The sequence below is a fragment of the Pelophylax lessonae genome (genome assembly GCF_965119305.1).
Source record: "Pelophylax lessonae genome assembly, chromosome: 3".
Taxonomy (NCBI): domain Eukaryota; kingdom Metazoa; phylum Chordata; class Amphibia; order Anura; family Ranidae; genus Pelophylax; species Pelophylax lessonae.
The window spans coordinates 241,782,607-241,802,045 of record NC_138770.1 but is presented as its reverse complement, the minus strand read 5'-3'; the positions used below and the strand labels follow the sequence as shown (position 1 = coordinate 241,802,045).

Genomic DNA, 19,439 nt, shown 5'->3' with positions numbered 1-19,439 from the left:
TCAGAAAACACCTCAAACTTATTGGACACCTCCACCCTTCCAGGTTCAGGTACAGGCACATCCTTCTTCTTGTTCCTCTTCGCAGACTTTCTTTTTGCCTCCAACCATACCATATCTTCATGAGACAATTTTGACTGCAAGGCCCCCTCCCCTTCTATTCCACCATCACCCACAACATCATCCACCCGACTAACTCCACTCACAACTGTCCCCCCACACTTCACCCTAGCACCCTCACTATCATTCACTCCATCCCCCCGTGCCTCAAGCCCTCCAGTCCTCCAGGGACTGGGGGTCAATGCAACCATGCACACCGGTCCAGCTCCCTCCACAGCCCCCACTACTTCTGGGGAGACTGACACAGGAGGATCAGACACAACATTCATGGACACCGACTTAGGGGAACGATACAAGGGGATAACACAACATTGGATGGACCAACAGACACGGACTGCACTGAGACAGGGACAGAGACATTGGGGACCCCTGGAACAGCCCCCCTGTCCTCTGCCTCCTCCCTGTCAAGGGGAATAAACTCTTCCACCAAAGCAGATTCATTATGCAAGGCCTCAGGCCACTGGCTGTACGCATGCCCAAACTTATCACAAAGATTGCATTTTATTTTATTGTAATCCTTATCCAAATGCCCCAAGCCCAGAGAGCACTTCATCTCTTGACACGAGGAGGTGAAATTACCCCGAGAACTGAACTTATTTCAGAGCTTGGGCTGCCCAGGATAAAACATGACAATCCTATCCTTCCCAATAAAAATCTGAGGAGGAAAGATGCTGGACCACATTCCCACACACATGCAACCTCATCTTCACCGACCACCCACCTTTCCATATGCCCCTCTCATCCACAATCTTCTTCAGAGGGGTCAAAAGCTCCCCAAATTTCCTCAGTCAGACAGACAGGTCAGCAGAAGAAATGGATTCATTCCTTACCAGCATGGTAACATTCTTCACAAGAGGTTGGCGTAAGACAAGTTTTGGGACAAGTCCCTCCCACTCCGGCATGCCCTTATACACATGTTCATACTTCTCCCAAAAAACATTGAGCGACTGGAGGCAAACAAAGGACAGATCATACTCAATGCAGCCTACTGGACTGATCAAAGCAAAGATGTCATCAGCCTTGAAACCCATTGCCAAAATCTTGCCCACAGCCAACCTCCTTATAGGGGGGCACCCCCACCCTCCCCCCTGAGCAGCACTACATTCCTCCGCCTGAAAGACAGGGGTGCCGATTTCAGACCTGCAGTAGACCTCCCTCCTGAGCTGCTGGCCTGATGTGAACCCCCAATCCAAGCCAGAGCCCCAGCATAAGTTTTATTAGCAGGATTAGACACTCCAGACCTTAAAGCTGCACTATTGGTTGCAGGAGCCTCAGAACCCCAGCTCTGCAAATCACCATCAGAGGCAGCAGCAGCAGTCACTCCATCCACCAACACACATACAGTCACCTTTCCAGCATTACAAGCAGCTTTACCATTCACATTAATTTTCACATCCGTGGCACTCCTACTCCCAGCTGACCCACTCACGCAAGATGCTGCTGTCTTCACCTCCTCTTTGGAAGAAGTCTTCCACTCCTTGTCACTCTTCCTGAGATTTCAGCAACACCTCTCATACTTCAAAAAGAGGGGGGAAAAATTGGGGAAAGGAGAGTGTTTTCTCCCAAACAGTGTCCAGGAAGGGAATAGGGATGGATGGTCGGACTTTAACAGTACCTTGATTCAACAATAATCACATAAAGTTAAAGAATATACAAATTTATTAAATACAACATATTACAATATTAAAATGGACTGGTCATCCAACATCAGTACATTAACATCGGTACCAATGAATACTTATTCATAAAAACAGTATGCGGAGATTGGACATGGGTGTATTCTCCTCTACATGTTTTGTGGTGAACATCCACTTCTACACCTCTCATAGTTCAGCTGCCATTTCCCCTCTCAGCATTAACTGCTATAACTGTGGCTGTCAGTGGGCATCTTAGTAGCAGTCTAATCCTGCAGCCATGGGTGTCCGCAGAACTTTTTTCGGGGGGCGGGCATAATTTTAAAGTCACCCATGCTCCGCCCCTTTTCAACAATGTCATGAAGGGGAGGGGCTTAGTCATTATACTTATTTTGAGTATTTATTTTTAAAGGGCAAATGGCAGCATTTATTTTTAAAGCATTTGTTAACCTAAAAAAAAAAAAAAAAAAAAATGATCCTGTTCCCTTAAAACATGTTATACAGCACAGTGCTTGTGCTGTGTAATTTGGCCCCTTCTATCACCTAAAATACCTGGCTGCTCCTGCCTGGCTATGCCCTCCCCTCTGTAAACTGACCATGGTATACCATGGCTGCTGAGCCCTGACACGGTGGTCAGTTTACATGTCTTCATCATCCGAAGGTCTCCTGTCCTCCTCTGTCCTCTCTCCCTCCTCTACAGTCTGTTTATTAATCCTTTGTGCCCCTGTGTCTGTGTTTTATAAAAATAAGCCATTCTTTTCAAGTTTTCAGAGTGCCAATCACCGCTCACGTGACCCGCCGCCTCTCTCCTCCCCTCCCCCTCCCCTCTCGACTGACATCAGCAAGGAATCCTCGGCCCCGCCCGCGGCAGGTAGCTGTCAGACAAGGAAAGGAAAGAGCCGACAGGTCACATAAGCGGTGCTCGGCGCTATAAAAACTGGTAAAGAATGGCTTATTTTTTAAAACACAGACACAGGGGCACGCATGATTATCAAACAGACCAGACAAGATGGTATAACGTGGCTTAACAGTTAAGTTGAGATTCCAGGGGGGGGCACTTTTTTCCCCCCTTGCCCCTACCTGCGGACGCCCATGCCTGCAGCCACAGCAGCCATTTTCTCTGCAGACCCTTGTGCAGACACTGGAGGTTTTCCTTCCAAAACACTGCTCTCCATGCTGCTCTGCATGCTTGAGTCCATGCTGTTATTTTTAGCAAAGCATGGCTTCTAAGTAAGTTTTACCTTCACAGGACCGGGTATAGAGTTCTTACTATCATACTTATCTGCAGAATCCGCTGAAAAGCAAAAGGTTCTTCCACTTAAGGGAGACACCATTTCCAGAATAATGTTTTGCAGCCCTCCTCCATTCTCCTCTCCCTTCTGTGCTGTTCCTCCAGCTTTCTGGGTGAGAGGGAGGCACAGGCCATCACTTCCTCCGGTAAGACAGATCCTGAGGTGGATTGGATTTCAAGGGCAGCATCCAGGGCCCCCTCCTCACTCTCCACTTGTACTGCCACCGCTGATGCCTTTCCATGACTGGTTTCTTCATTCTGGAACTTTTCTTTGAATGTCCGCTCTTTTCCTTCAACGCTTTGACCAGGTTCTGCTGGCGCTTTATGGCATCCTCCAAAACTTTAACCTCAGGTTTTAGACTCTGTTGCTTCTTGCTCCATGCTTTATCATGCAAGGCTTTCTTTTTCCTGTAGTCAGCTTTCAGGCTTACCAGCTTTTCCTCCTCCTTTATTCTCTTTAAATGATCGGCAATCCACTGTCTGAAAGCGGGGATAGATCCCCCTTTTTTAAGGCTATAGCCGAGGTCTTCAGGTGAAGATGAAGCTTGGAATCGCAAGTCAGATCCCTCAGGACACCATCGCCCGGGTCATCCCCAGAATCTTCCATCTCCCCGTGGGCCAGGTAACTCACCTGGCCCCCTGGTGAGGGAGAGCTGCAGCACACACAACCTCTCTGGTATAGAGACTGATGTGACTGGCTCAGTGTATAAGTGTAGCACCCTCTAGTGTGCTACTAGTGTCAGTGAAGGTAAATTCTATTTTGGCTCAGGGCTAAGCCTGAGCCACAGAATCTGGGTCAGGGTTACTAGAGTTCAGGGCTGGATAACTCATCCTGGCAGCTCACTGGCATTCCCCCCTCCGCCGGTTCTAGAATGTTGGAGACTATTCTAGAAATTAGTGGGCGGGGGTTAGGAGGGTTGTTCTGCATATTTAGCCAAACCCCAGGAAGTGGGCCTGGAGGGGAACTAAGGAGCCCTTAAATAGACATGAGCCATGTCGGGTGGAAGATGGAGATGCAATGCTGAGGGAGTCTGTCGGTGGCCCTTAACCACTTCTGGCCTGGAAGATTTTCCCCCCTAATGACCAGGCCATATTTTGTGACTCGGCACTGCGTTAATTTAACAGGCAATTGGGCGGCCATGCGACGCTGTACCCAAATAAAATTGATGTCCTTTTTTCCCACAAATAGTGCTTTCTTTTGGTGGTATTTGATCACCTGTGCGATTTTTATTTTTTGCGCTATAAATGAAAAAAAGAGCGACAATTCTGAACAAAAAAAATATTTTTATCACATTCTGCTATATAACATTCCCCCCCCCCCCCCAAAAAAAAATGTAAAAATCTAAATTTTTTAACATTTTAGGCCAATTTGTTTTCTGCCTTTTATTTTTGTTAAAAAAAAAAAATCGCAATAAGTGTATTTTGATTGGTTTGCGCAAAAGTTATCGTGTCTACTAACTACGGTAAAGATTTATGTCATTTTTATTCTTTTTTTTTACTAGTAACGGCGGCGATCTGCGGGACTGGGACATTGCGGCAGACAGATTGAACCCCTGACTGACATTTTTGACACTTTTGGGGGGACCAGTGACATTACTACAGTAATCAGTGCTAAAAATATGCACTGTTACTGTAATATTTACACTGGCAGGAAAGGGGTTAACACAGTAAGTGATCAAGGGGTTAAATGTGTACCTAGGGGCATGTTTCTAACTATCAGGGGGCGTTGCTTGTGAAATTATCACATAGTCCTGTGTTCCTATATAGCAGGATCACAGGTGCTCTGTGATCATTGCCGAGAGAAGAACAGTCAACTCTGTTTACAACAGCTGACCGTTCTTCTCTCTCAGTGGGGAGCGATCGCGGGTGTCAGACGGCAATCGGAGCCGCCTGCCCCGTGCATCGGCATCCCCGCTGCCGAGTGGGGGTGGAAGCCCCCTAGCTGCAGGCGTGCGACCAACGTAGGTCTACGTCTGTGTCAGGAACGCTCCCTGTGCACACTAAAGTGCTGTCATGAATCTGCCACCTAAGGGTTAACCTAGCTCAGACTAATTTCATTAATTGGCAATAGGCTGCCTTATTTAAGCACCTCAGAAGCACAGTGTCTTTGCTGTCTGATCTGAAAATTCTCCTGTGTTCCTGAACCTGAAACCTGTTGTATCCAGTTTGATTCCTGTTTGACCTCCTGGCTTGTCCCTCACCTCGCTTGTCTGCTGCCCGCCCTGACCTCGGCTTGTTTGTGACCACTCTTTTGCCTTATCCTTGTCTGTTTATCTGCCACCAGATCCAGACCAGTTCACCTCCTGGCAGGGCAACCCCGAGGACCGCGACCTGGTGCTATACACGCAGCAAAATCCAACCTCACCATCTGAGGCTCTGGTGAAGACCGGTTGGAACTTAGATTCCGCACCTCGGGTTAGCCTGCGTCTACTGCCTGGGTGACTCGTCTGTGCTCCATCCCTCGGTGAGCTAGAGGCTACCCTCTGCACGTCAGGCTCACCTCCAGAGTCCTGACAGTATCAGACAGCCATGTCGCAGCCTGCAAGAGGAGCCTTACCATTGGATGAGATCTGCCAGCATCTCACAACTTTATCTCAAGCCGTAAAGACACTTCAGGAGGGCTACCTGCATCTGGAGGAACGGATGCGTTCTGCACCTGGGAACCCCCCTGTGATGACAGATTCTTCTTCCTCTGTACCAGCAGAACCTACTCCAGGTCCCACAGTAGTGATTTTGCCACCTGAACCTCAGGTCCCTACACCCGAAAAGTTCTCAGGGGACAGAGGCAAGTTCAGGGCGTTTCGCAACGCATGTGAATTATATTTCTCTCTGCAACCTCAGACTTTTTCCTTGGAGGCTACCAAAGTGGGCTTTGTCATCTCCCTGCTCCTGGATGAACCACAGTCTTGGGCTCATGGGCTTATTGAAGAGCGCAGTCCTCATCTAATGTACTTATTTTCTTTCTTCAGTGCCATGGCTCAGCTGTATGACGACCCTCAGCGAACCTCCACCGCTGAAGCTGCTCTGCATGCGCTTCAGCGGGGTCAAAGAGATGTGGAAGACTATGTAACAGACTTTAGGCGTTGGAGTTCCGACACCCAGTGGAATGACGCTGCATTACGGTATCAGTTTCGTTTAGGTCTCTCTGAAGGGCTGAAGGATGAGCTAGCCCGGGTTGGGGTTCCTGACACCCTAGAGACTCTAATAAATCTGGCTATCCAGATAGACCGCCGGCTCAGGGAACGCCGTGCAGAACGTTCCACCCAGCAGCCTCGTCCAGCCTGGAAGATGCCGCGGTTCGCGGCCCCGGTAAATGTCCCTTCCTTAATTCCGATTCCTACCAGCTCTGCTCCTGCAAACCTTGCTACGGATGTCCCGGAACCCATGCAGCTTGGGGTTAAGAGACCTGCCCTGTCTACTGAAGAAAGGCATCGCCGGCGACAGAACAATCTCTGCCTGTACTGTGGAGAAGCCGGTCACTACGTGCGCTCCTGCCCTGCGAAGCTACGTAAGTGCCTTTCCATCTCCCCATCCAGTGGTCCAGCATCCGCTTCCAGTGCTTCTCACCTAGCCTTCCCTGTCTTGTTTTAGCTTCCAGGAGGTAGCATATCAGTAACCGCGATTATTGACTCCGGAGCATGTAGTTGCTTTATCGACCTGTCATTCGCTGTTCAACGGGGTATTCCACTTCAACCCAAGACCCAAGGACTTACCATCTTCCTGGCTGATGGTTCCCACATCAGTTCCGGACCTGTAACCCAGGAGACTCCTCCTCTCCTCATGATCTCCTCTTGTGACCATAAGGAACTAATAAGCCTAGACGCTATTGCGTCCCCCTTGTTTCCAGTCATCTTGGGGCTACCTTGGTTGAAGGCACACAACCCCCAAATTGACTGGACCTCTGGAGTCCTCAAGTTCCCGTCTACATGCTGCTTGAATTCCTGCCTGCCTGACTCTCTCAGCTCCTCCAGAACCTTGCTGTGCCTAGAATCTGATCCAGATTTATGCTCTGTTGTGCCTGAGGCTTATCATAATTTTCTGGACGTTTTCAGCAAACGTGGGGCTGAGACCCTTCCCCCTCATCGTCCTTATGACTGCCCTATAGAGCTGCTTCCAGGGGCCGAGATTCCGTTTGGTCGTATCTACCCACTATCCGAACGGGAGTTGGAGGTTCTTAAGGAATACGTGGACGAAAGCTTAAAGAAGGGTTTCATCCGTCCATCTACTTCACCAGCAGGAGCAGGAATCTTTTTTGTAGAAAAAAAGGATCACTCTCTCCATCCTTGTGTGGATTACCGAGAGTTGAATAAAGTCACGGTTAAAAACCGATATCCTCTCCCCTTGGTTCCAGAACTCTTTCAGAGATTAAGGTCTGCTGTCTTGTTTACCAAATTAGACTTACGTGGGGCCTACAATTTGGTTCGTATCCGCGAAGGGGACGAGTGGAAAACGGCGTTCCGTACCAGGTTTGGGCATTTCGAGTACCTGGTGATGCCCTTCGGTCTCTGCAACGCCCCGGCTACATTCCAGCATTTTGTAAACGACATCTTCAGAGACTGGCTTGACACCTTCGTGATTGTCTATTAAGACGATATTTTAATCTTTTCTGCATCTCTGGACCAGCATCGGGAGCACGTCAGGAACCTTCTCGGCCACCTCCGCCAACATGGACTCTATGCTAAGGCCGAGAAATGTGAATTTGAACAGCAAAGCATCCAGTTCTTGGGCCTGATCATATCCACCGAAGGAGTTAGGATGGATCCTCAAAAAGTTTCAGCTATCCTGGTATGGGCCGGCTCCATCTGACAAAAAGGGGGTGCAGCGCTTTGTTGGATTTGCAAATTTTTACAGGAGATTCATTAAGGGGTTCTCTACCATCATCTTCCCTATCACACAGCTTACCAAGCAGAACATTCGCTTCCATTGGTCCCCTGAAGCCCAGACCGCCTTCTCAGTCCTGAAAAAGCTGTTTACTACTGCTCCCATCCTAAGACACCCTGATCCCACCTTACCTTACCTCCTTGAGGTAGATGCCTCAGAAGTGGCTGTAGGGGCTGTTATCTCCCAAAGACAGGGAGTTAAAGACTTGGTACACCCTGTAGCCTTCTTTTCCCGCAAACTCTCTCCAGCGGAGAGAAACTATGATGTGGGCGATCGTGAACTTTTGGCCATCAAGGTGGCACTCGCGGAGTGGCGATATTTACTCGAAGGGGCAGCACATCCCATCCTTATCTTCACCGACCACAAGAACCTTGAATACTTGAGATCTGCTAAACGGCTGAGACCACGCCAGGCGGTGGGCTCTGTTCTTTTCAAGGTTCGCGTTTCATATTACTTACCGACCTGGTTCCAAGAACGTCAAACCGGACGCACTCTCCCGCATGTTCGATGACCCGAAGGAAATTCCTGTACCTGACACCATCCTGTCTGAAGGTAACTTTCTTCTTCCATTAACTAATCTGATGGGTCATATTAAACAGGCTTCTGTGAGTATTCCCTGTCTTCCTGAAATTTCTCTGGTACCTAAGGACGGTTTGCTATGGTTTGGGGACAAGATCTTCGTTCCAGAAGATGTCCGAATGTCGGTTCTGGGTTCTTGTCATGACCATCCCTTGGCAGGTCACTTTGGAGTCCGTAAGACCCTTGACTTGCTGCAGCGTACATTCTGGTGGCCTGACCTGGAAAAAAGTTGTAGGGACTACGTGTCTTCCTGTGCTGTGTGTTCCCGAAGCAAGCCCGCGAGAAGTAAGTCATGGGGTCTCCTTAGACCACTTCCAGTTCCTGATAGACCGTGGAGGATGATCGCCATAGATTTTATTGTGGAACTTCCTCCTTCTAAGGGATGCTCTGCCATTTTTGTTGTTGTGGATCGAAGTGGTGTCTAAAATGGCCCATTTTTTGCCCCTCAGGGGTACTCCCTCTGCCAAGGAAACCGCAGAAGTCTTCATAAAAGACATTGTTAGGCTTCACGGGGTACCTGCAAATATTGTCTCTGACAGAGGGGTGCAGTTCACCTCACGCTTCTGGAAAGCATTATGCAGTCTGTTGAAGATTGAATTATCCTTGTCTTCTGCTTACCACCCACAGACTAATGGGCAGACCTCGGCTTGTTTGTGACCAACCAGACCTTGGAACAGTACATTCGGTGTTTTACCACCTTTGTTCAAGACGATTGGGTGGCCTTGCTGCCATTCGCAGAGTTTGCCTATAATAATGCTAAACATTCTGTTACTGGACAATCCCCATTCTTCTCAAACTACGGCTTCCACCCATCCTTCTTGCCCGATATCCCGTCTGACTCTGGAGTCCCTGCAGTACAGGACACTATTAATTTCTTTGCTCGCAACAGCAAATTACTGCAAGAAGCCATACTTAAGGCACAGACGGCATCTAAGAAGATCTTTGATAGAAGAAGAAGGGGAGAATTAATTCTTCAACCAGGTGACCAGGTTTGGTTGTCCACAACTAACCTCCGTTTAGCCTGTCCATCTAAAAAATTGGCTCCCAGGTTTATTGGACCCTTTCCGGTCAAGAGGAAACTTAATGAAGTTTCCTATGAGTTATCTTTACCCAATTCACTCCGCATTCACCCAGTATTTCACGTCTCCTTGTTAAAGCCTGCAGTTCCCAATACCTTCCCTGGTAGGAGTTCAGAGCCACCGAACCTGTAATCGTTGATGGAGATGTGGAATATGAAGTAGAAGCTATTGTGGACTGCCGGAAGAGAGGAAACCTGTTACAGTACCTTGTCAAGTGGAAGGGTTATGGTCCAGAAGAAAACTCTTGGGAGCCTGAACAAAACATCCACGCTATGGAACCTATCCAGGCTTTCGCAGTCACCCACAAAAGAGAAACCTATTGGGCACCCGGAGGTTGCCCTTAAGGGGGGGGGGGGGCAATGTCAGGAACGCTCCCTGTGCACACTAAAGTGCTGTCATGAATCTGCCACCTAAGGGTTAACCTAGCTCAGACTAATTTCATTAATTGGCAATAGGCTGCCTTATTTAAGCACCTCAGAAGCACAGTGTCTTTGCTGTCTGATCTGAAAATTCTCCTGTGTTCCTGAACCTGAAACCTGTTGTATCCAGTTTGATTCCTGTTTGACCTCCTGGCTTGTCCCTCACCTCGCTTGTCTGCTGCCCGCCCTGACCTCGGCTTGTTTGTGACCACTCTTTTGCCTTATCCTTGTCTGTTTATCTGCCACCAGATCCGGACCTGTTCACCTCCTGGCAGGGCAACCCCGAGGACCGCGACCTGGTGCTATACACGCAGCAAAATCCAACCTCACCATCTGAGGCTCTGGTGAAGACCGGTTGGCACTTAGATTCCGCACCTCGGGTTAGCCTGCGTCTACTGCCTGGGTGACTCGTCTGTGCTCCATCCCTCGGTGAGCTAGAGGCTACCCTCTGCACGTCAGGCTCGCCTCCAGAGTCCTGACAGTCGGTTCGCGCAGGAGAGCCGCACTGCCGCAGGAAAAAGGCGGCGGGTGGTCGGGAACAGGTTAAGGACCCCTGCCGTTAAGAAAATTGGAATTAAAATTTCATACAATGAGCGATCTGATGATATTTTGATCATTAATATAGTGCTTTAGACATCCGAATCCAACTTTTCGAACAACAAAATGTGAAGATAAAGGCTATAAAATGTTTATCGTACATGAACATAACGTCCAATTTTCATTTATTTAGTACAGTTTTTCGCCTGGAAAAAATTCATAAGAGCAAGACTACGCATGTTCAGAAACTAAATACATACAAAACAATTCAGCACATGACATCACTTCTGAAGTTGTATTCTGTCGTATGAAAATTTTCATATATTGAGTAACCTCTTCACTTTCGATATAAGACTAGCATGCAGCATAAATGGATGAGTATTTGTCTGATAATCTGATCGTTTGTACCAGGCTTAAGTCTTCATCTTCCCCTTGCCCTGGGAGATCTCCAGTGTGTCAGTCGGGTAGACTGGGAAGAAGCAGCAGCCAGGTGGACTGGTGAAGTGGCAGCCAGGTAGGCTAGCATTGTCTGCAGAAGCGGAGCTGGGATCAGTGTATACAGGGAAGCAGAAGGAGTTGTGGAATGCAGTTCACTCCACATGTGCTACTTTTCCAAGGGACTGCGAGTTCCTAACCTGTAATGGGCTGTTTCTGAGCTGACAAAGGGACCATTAGCTCCTAAAGGAGTGATCCCAGCAGGGCTGTGCAAAGGAGCAAGATTTGTGCAAGAGGAAGAAGGGGAAGTTGTAACTAGGGAGGAAGTTGTCCTGGAATTTATTGTTTGTCAAGATGTGAACCCCATAATTCCTACCCCATCCAAGTTATCACCCCCTAATAAAACAACAAAAAACAAGCAAAAAAACTGTTTTCTGTGTCCGGATGCAAGAAAGAAATGCTATGTGACTTGCTGTGCAGCAGTGGGGGAACTTGACATGTACAACTCCTATGGGCGTAGTGCCAGGGCGAGGCTGCAGTGAGAGAAGTGAGCCGCTAAATCCTTTGTAGTCCCGGCTCACAGGTGGAGTGATATCAACTGCACTCCGCCTGTGAGAAGAGGAGCCATACAAAGGAAGCAGTGGCTTTGCTCTCTACTGCAGCCGCCTGCTTTCTCTGTACAGCTCCTCCTCTCACAGTGCATTTGATATCAGTCTGCCTGTGAGCCGGGACTATGGAGGAAATAGAGGTGCCGTTCTCACAGTGACAGCTGCAGCCCCACGGGATATTGCACAAGAGCCCAGCACCACAGAGCCTGCATCACAGAGCCCGCTCCACAGAGCCCAGCACCACAGAGCCCAGCACCACGGAGCCAGCACCATAGAGCCAGGGAAACCACAGAAACTAGCACCACAGAGCCCGGCACCACACAGCCCGGCACCACACAGCCCGGCACCACAGAGCCCGGCACCACAGAGCCCCGGCACCACAGAGCCTGGCACCACAGAGCCAGCACCACAGAGCCAGCACCACAGAGCCAGTACCGCAGAGCCCAGCACCATAGAGCCCAGCACCACAGACCCCGGCACCACAGAGCCCGGCTCACTACAGAGCCTGGCACCACAGAGACCAGCATACCATGGAGACAAGCATACCACAGAGACCAGCACACCACGGAGACCAGCATACCATGGAAGCCAGCATACCACAAAGACTGACACCACTGAGACCAGCATATAATTATATACCCACACTGAGACTGAGCATTTCCCACCAACAGTACCCACCATCAGTACCCATCAGCAGTACCCACCATCAGTACCCATCAGCAGTAACCGCTAGCAGTTCCCACCGTCAGTACCCGCCAGCAGTACCAGCCAGCAATTTCCACCGTCAGTACCAGCCAGCAGTACCCGCCAACAGTACCCACGATCAGTACCTGCTAGCAGTACCCGCCAGCAGTAACCGCCCGCAGTACCCAGCAGCAATACCCACTGTCAGTACTAGCCAGCAATATCCACCATCAGTACCAGCCAGCAGTGACCACCAGCAGAAACCGCCTGCAGTACTCGCCAGCAATACCCATTGTCAGTACCTGCCAGCTGTACCAGCCAGCAGTACCCACCAGCAGTACCCGCCGGAAGTAACCATCAGCAGTACCAGACAGTACAATGAAAGTGCAAAATAAGTAAAAAAGGTATGTGCATTAGTGTGTGTAAATTGTTGCAATGTGTTTTTTAACCACTTTAACACTAGCCACTGTGCTGCTACTGCGGCACAGTGGCTCGTTATCGTCCAGCGACGTAGACCTACGTCGCTGGACTCCTCCCCCTGTAGGCGGCGCTCGCGCACCGCCGGAGGTGCGCTCCCACTGTTTTCATTCACAGCGGGAGTCGGGCCAGGGGAGGAGCGGCGGCGATCGCCGCTGCTCTGCCCTGATCGTCGGGGAATCCAGTTTGGAGATCCGCCCGCCTGTGTAAACAGAGCGGGCGGATCTCCTAAGTGACAGGCAGTGACAGATCGGATGTTCAGCATAGCTGAACATCCGATCTGTCCCTGGCTCACTCAGTCACCTCCCCCCCCCCACACGTTAGTAAGCACCAGGCATACATTAACCCCTCCCTCTCCAATAAAATTAACCCCTTCCCTTCCAGTGTCATTTTTACAGTAACAGTACATTTATAGCACTGATTACTGCAGTAATGTCACTGGTACCCCCAAAAGTGTCAAAAATGTCAGTCAAGGGTCCGATCTGTCCGCCACAATGTCGCAGTCCCGCAAAAAAAATCGCAGATCGCCGCCATTACTCGTTAAAAAAAAAACACCAAAAATGACAGAAATCTTTCCCTTAGTTAGTAAACGCAATAACTTTTGCGCAAACCAATCAAAATACACTTATTGCGATTTTTTTTACCAAAAATGGGTAGCAGAAAACAAATTGGCAAAAAATTTAAAAAAAATTGGTTTTTACATCTTTTTTGGGGGGAATTTCATATAAAAATTTTTTAAAAATATTGTTATTTTTTCAAAATAAATGCTCTTTTTTTGTTTATAGCGCAAAAAGTAAAAATCGCACAGGCAATCAAATACCACCAAAAGAAAGCTCTGTTTGTGAGAAAAAAAGGACATAAATTTCGTTTGGGTACGGCATTGCATGACCGCGCAATTGTCAGTTAAAGTTGCACAGCGCCGAATCGCAAAAAGTGGCCCAGACGTAAGACAGCAAAATGCTCTAGTGGTAAAGTGGTTAATACCTAGCTGTGTTCTGGCATAATAAAATGTCATGTCCTTGATCATACATGTATGAAGGAGGACATGACATTTTCTGTCTGCCTAAGTCACATGTGCTAGGGGCAGTGGCGGCTGGTGAAGTTTTAAGATGGTGGGGCGCAAGACCCTGCCCTTCCATTTTGACCCCTCCCATTTCTAAGAAGCCCTTATAGACTTCTAAGAAGCCCACCCCTTATAGACTCCACCCATTTTGTCCCCTGTATTTTGCTTGTGTGAACAAATTCTCCCAATATATCACATATTAAGGGGTCCATCGGTACTAGTATATCCCATAATAGGGAGCAGGGGCCCTATTATTGGATATACTGTGAGAGACACCCCATTATGGGATACACTGACTGAGAGTGGCACAAACTCCACAGTACAGACCCCTCCAGCACAAATCCCTCAAGCACAAACCCCCTAGCACAAACCCCACAGTACAGGCCCCCTAGCACAAACCCCACAGTACAGGTCCCTAGCACAAACCCCACAGTACAGGCCCCCTTTCAATGCAGTGACCAGCGTACATGCCCCCTTCAATGTAGTGACCAGTATACATGCTCCCTTCAATGTAGTGACCAGCATACATGCCCTCTTCAATGCATTGACCAACATACATGTCCCCTTCAATGTAGTGACCAATATACATGCCCTCTTCAATGTAGTGACCAGCATACATGCCCCCTTCAATGCAGTGACCAGTATACATGCCCCCTTCAATGCACAGTGACCAGCATACATGCCCCCTTCAATGCACAGTGACCAGTATACATGCCCCCTTCAATGCACAGTGACCAGTATACATGCCCCCTTCAATGCACAGTGACCAGTATATATGCCCCCTTCAATGCACAATGACCAGTATATATGCCCCCTTCAATGCAGCAGAGACCAGTATACATGCCCCCTTCAAAGCACAGTGACCAGTATATATGCCCCCTTCAATGCACAGTGACCAGTATATATGCCCCCTTCAATGCAGCAGAGACCAGTATATATGCCCCCTTCAATGCACAGTGACCAGTATATATGCCCCCTTCAATGCACAGTGACCAGTATATATGCCCCCTTCAATGCAGCAGAGACCAGTATATATGCCCCCTTCAAGGCACAGTGACCAGTATATATGCCCCCTTCAATGCACAGTGACCAGTATACATGCCTCCTTCAATGCACAGTGACCAGTATACATGCCTCCTTCAATGCACAGTAACCAGTATATATGCCCCCTTCAATGCACAGTGACCAGTATATATGCCCCCTTCAATGCAGCAGAGACCAGTATATATGCCCCCTTCAATGCACAGTGACCAGTAAATATGCCCCCTTCAATGCACAGTGACAAGTATATATGCCCCCTTCAATGCAGCAGAGACCAGTATACATGCCCCCTTCAATGCAGCAGAGACCAGTATATATGCTCCCTTCAATGCACAGTGACCAGTATATATGCCCCCTTCAATGCAGCAGAGACCAGTATACATGCCCCCTTCAATGCACAGTGACCAGTATATATGCCCCCTTCAATGCACAGTGACCAGTTTATATGCCCCCTTCAATGCACAGTGACCAGTATATATGCCCCCTTCAATGCAGCAGAGACCAGTATATATGCCCCCTTCAATGCAGCAGAGACCAGTATATATGCTCCCTTCAATGCACAGTGACCAGTATATATGCCCCCTTCAATGCACAGTGACCAGTATATATGCCCCCTTCAATGCAGCAGAGACCAGTATATATGCCCTCTTCAATGCAGCAGAGACCAGTATATATGCTCCCTTCAATGCACAGTGACCAGTATATATGCCCCCTTCAATGCACAGTGACCAGTATATATGCCCCCTTCAATGCAGCAGAGACCAGTATATATGCCCTCTTCAATGCACAGTGACCAGTATATATGCCCCCTTCAATGCACAGCGACCAGTATATATGCCCCCTTCAATGCAGCAGAGACCAGTATATATGCCCCTTCAATGCACAATGACCAGTATATATGCCCCCTTCAATGCAGCAGAGACCAGTATATATGCCCCCTTCAATGCAGCAGAAACCAGTATATATGCCCTCTTCAATGCAGCAGAGACCAGTATATATGCCCACTTCAATGCAGCAGAGACCAGTATATATGCCCCCTTCAATGCAGCAGAGACCAGCGTGCGTGCGTGCCCCCCCTCCCTGAGACTTCACTTACCTCTGGTGCTGTCTTCTTCCTCCGAGTCCGAGTCCCCTATGCGTGCCGCCCGTCACCGTCCCGACACCTTGGCGTGCTGCCCGGGAGTCGACTTCTTCCTCCATGCGCTCCGCCAGACCGGACGTCCTCTTCGGTTCTTCCTCCGCCACCCGCTGCCCTCTTCTCTGACGTCGGGACGGTGCGTGACTAAGTAAAGCCCCCCAGAAGGCCGCCAATCGGCGGCTCTGTTTCAAGCACGTGGTGTGAAAAACCCCACCCCCCCCCCATAGCCAATAGTTAGTCTGGCGACCCTAGTGGGCTAAAAGTTGTATTTTTTTATTTTTTTTTTATTGGCCCACGGAGATTGGGGGGGGGGCGGCGCCCCCCTATAGACCGGCCGCCACTGGCTAGGGGTGCACCTAGCCCCAGCACATAATTGTAAATATCCCAGCATGTGCAGTGTTTCTGACTCCTACCAACATGACCACTTCAAATAACTGAGTGGTCATGATGGTTAGAGTGTTCCTTTAATATCTCTCATAAGAAGTAAACCTCTGTATACTAATTCCATTTAATTTCAGCATCCTCTAGTTGTGTTAAATTGGTGGGGAGAGGGGTGGTGTGGGGGTCTGCATCGTGGAGTGACACCTCCCTGAAATTAGTTTTTGCAGGTTGGGATGTCTGCATTTAGCAGCGTACTGTCTCCCTGAGGCCTGGGGTGTGAGACTTGGCGGCACGTGCGCTCTTCGCTTTTGGGCTCAGGAAGGCTTCAAGGTGTATGACTGCAGTGATCTGCGCCTATGCACAATGGTCATGTTAGCAGGAGCGGCTGGGGTTTTCCAGCATGTAGTGAGAGGATAAGGCAAGTCTCACAATACTTGTGCTACAGCCAGCAGAGTGAGCAATGTGTGAGCCCACTGAAGGAAGCAGAGTTTGCTCCATTTTGTGTTGTGCTCGCTTGTTTCCTGTTAATTACAAATAAATGCAGAGTGCTGATTTTGAGGAGGGTAGCTGTGCTGCAGATGAGCCTGGGGGGATGTTTGGACTGCTTTTGTTTGTTACATACAGTTGTAACAGCTACCCTCTTCAAAATCAGCACTTATTTGTAATTAACAGGAAACAAGCAAGCACAACAGAAAATGGAGCAAACGCTGCTTCCTTCAGTGGGCTCACACATTGCTCACTCTGCTGGCTGCAGCCAAAGTATTGTGAGACTTGCCTTATCCTCTCACTACGTGGCTCCGGAAAACCCCAGCCGCTCCTGCTGACATGCCCATTGTGTGTAGGCGCCGATCGCTGCAGTCATACACCTTGAAGCCTTCACGAGCCCAAGAGCAAAGAGCGCACACGCTGCCAAATCTCACATCCCCAGCCACATGGAGGCAGTGTACTGCTAAATGTAAGTGCGGCACCTGAGCGCGGTGCACCCTGAGCACCCGCCCAGGATCGGACCTGTGTTAACTCATCAGGACTGATCCTAGGTGGGTGCACTCCATTGTATAATACTGTGTTCCCTGCACCCCATACTTACCACCCCCCATATAGGACACTGCTCCCCCAGATTCATCATAAGTCATATATGACACTGAACCGCCAGACTCATCACCCCTCAAATATAATAAAGGCCATTTACTTTAGGGCAAACAGGCCATGGAAGGATCTGCTCTGTTTGCCCTTTTCCCTCTCAAAGCGCCAGCAGCAAAGAGGGCCAGACAGGCCTCAGCAGCCAGACCCCAGGCCCCAGCAGCCAGACCCAAGGACCAGCAGCTCAGCCCCAGAAACCAGGACCAGCAGCCAGGAATCAGGACCAGCAGCCAAGAATCAGGACCAGCAGCCAGCCCCAAGGCCCCAGCAGCCAGACCCCAGGACCAGCAGCCAGGAATCAGGACCAGCAGCCAGGAATCAGGTCCAGCAGCCAAGAATCAGGACCAGCAGCCAGCCCCAAGGCCCCAGCAGCCAGGCCCCTAGGACCAGCAGCCAAGAATCAGGACCAGAAGCCAGCCCCAAGGCCCCAGCAGCCAGACCCCAGGACCAGCAGCGGAGGACCAGCAGCCAGGCCCCAGCAGCCAGACACCAGGACCTGCAGCCGGACCCCAGGACCAGCAGCCGGAATACAGGACCAGCAGCCCAGCCCCAAAAACCAGGACCAGCAGCTGGGAATCAGGACCAGCAGCCAGGAATCAGGAGACCAGCAGCCAGGAATCAGGAGGACCAGCAGCCAGACCCCAGTACCAGCAGGCCAGCCCCAGCAGCCAGACCTTAGGACCAGCAGCAAAGCCCCAGAAGCCAGGACCCAGTCCCAGAAGCCAGGCCCTAGGACCAGCAGCAAGCCCCAGTACCCATTATTTAAGGTAAGTGAAGTCTTCTAGTCTTGGGCCTGAGCATCAAAGTGCTATTAATTAATATAATATGGTTTATATTTCTATTGTTCAGTGACACTCTAATGTAGACTCTCATGGGGGATGGAGGGGACTCTTTCTATCAGAGACTCTCCAATAGGCACAGAGAGGGCCTCTGTAAGATAAACCGCCCTCCAGGTCCCATTAGACTCCGTTGTAGTCTCTAATGGGTCCTGGTGGGGGGTCTTTCTAACATAGACTTTATAATGCACACAGAGATGACCTCTGTTCGAGAGACCCCTTCCAGGTCCCATGATACGACCCCATTGTAGTCTCTAATGGGGCCTGGTGGGGGGCTCTTTCTAACAGACTCTCTAACAGAGGCCCTCCCTGTGTTCCTTGGAGAGACCCCCCTCCAGGTCCCATTAGGAAAAGGGGAGGAGTTAGTAAAGATGACCACGCCCATGTGGGGGCGCCATAAATATTTCTGCACCCAGGCGTCTGTTACCCTAGGATTGGCCCTGCGTAGCGCTACATACATATAACATAAAAATGAAAGATGAAGTCATAAAGGCAAAAAATATAAAAAGAATTAGCAGTTAAATATTAATTGAATGACTGCATTACAAGAACATTGGTATTATATAGAAGCAGTTTATCAGTAATGCTTTTAATAAATTACAGACTTACTTGTGTCCTCTTGTGGGAGTAATGGACTGTCTCTTATCGTTCACTAGAAAGACCTGTTTAAAGATAAAACATTGTTTTGGTCAAGTGATACATTAAAAAATATATGACAAAGTTCTTAAAACAAATGCAGAAGTTGAACCTTCTAAACTTTGTGGTTCCTTGGAAAGTATTCCTCATGCAGCAATGCTTTTGCTGAAATGTTGACAATCAAATATTCTTTCAATGTTTGGAGAAAGAGAAAAACAAAAATGAGGAAAGCTCTTTTTAATATGTTTATATACTGTATCTATAAGTGTCCACATGTGTTAACTTCCTCTTTTTGGTAGGAAATTACTGCAATTCCTTCCATATAATACCACAAGGTTTTCATTTTAATTTAGAAGTTTGTATCCAAAAAAGGGAGTGGGGGAGAACTAATTTAAAAGGTTATGGGAAAAAACTAGTGAGGGAACATCCTGTTCATTAACAGAAAAGAAACAAAACCCAGAAT

The 19,439-nt window shown here is 49.0% G+C and overlaps 1 protein-coding gene across 1 annotated transcript in view; it reads right to left on the bottom strand.

The window, feature by feature from the left end:
• The window catches only part of LOC309551873 (cysteinyl leukotriene receptor 2-like), a 50,637-nt gene extending 31,631 nt beyond the window's left edge, over positions 1-19,006 (bottom strand). Inside the window, exon 1 of the mRNA XM_082252587.1 lies at positions 18,950-19,006. The gene's annotated coding sequence lies outside the window, so the exon portion shown is untranslated. The remainder of the gene's footprint in view (positions 1-18,949) is intronic.
• Positions 19,007-19,439: the final 433 nt, after the last annotated feature.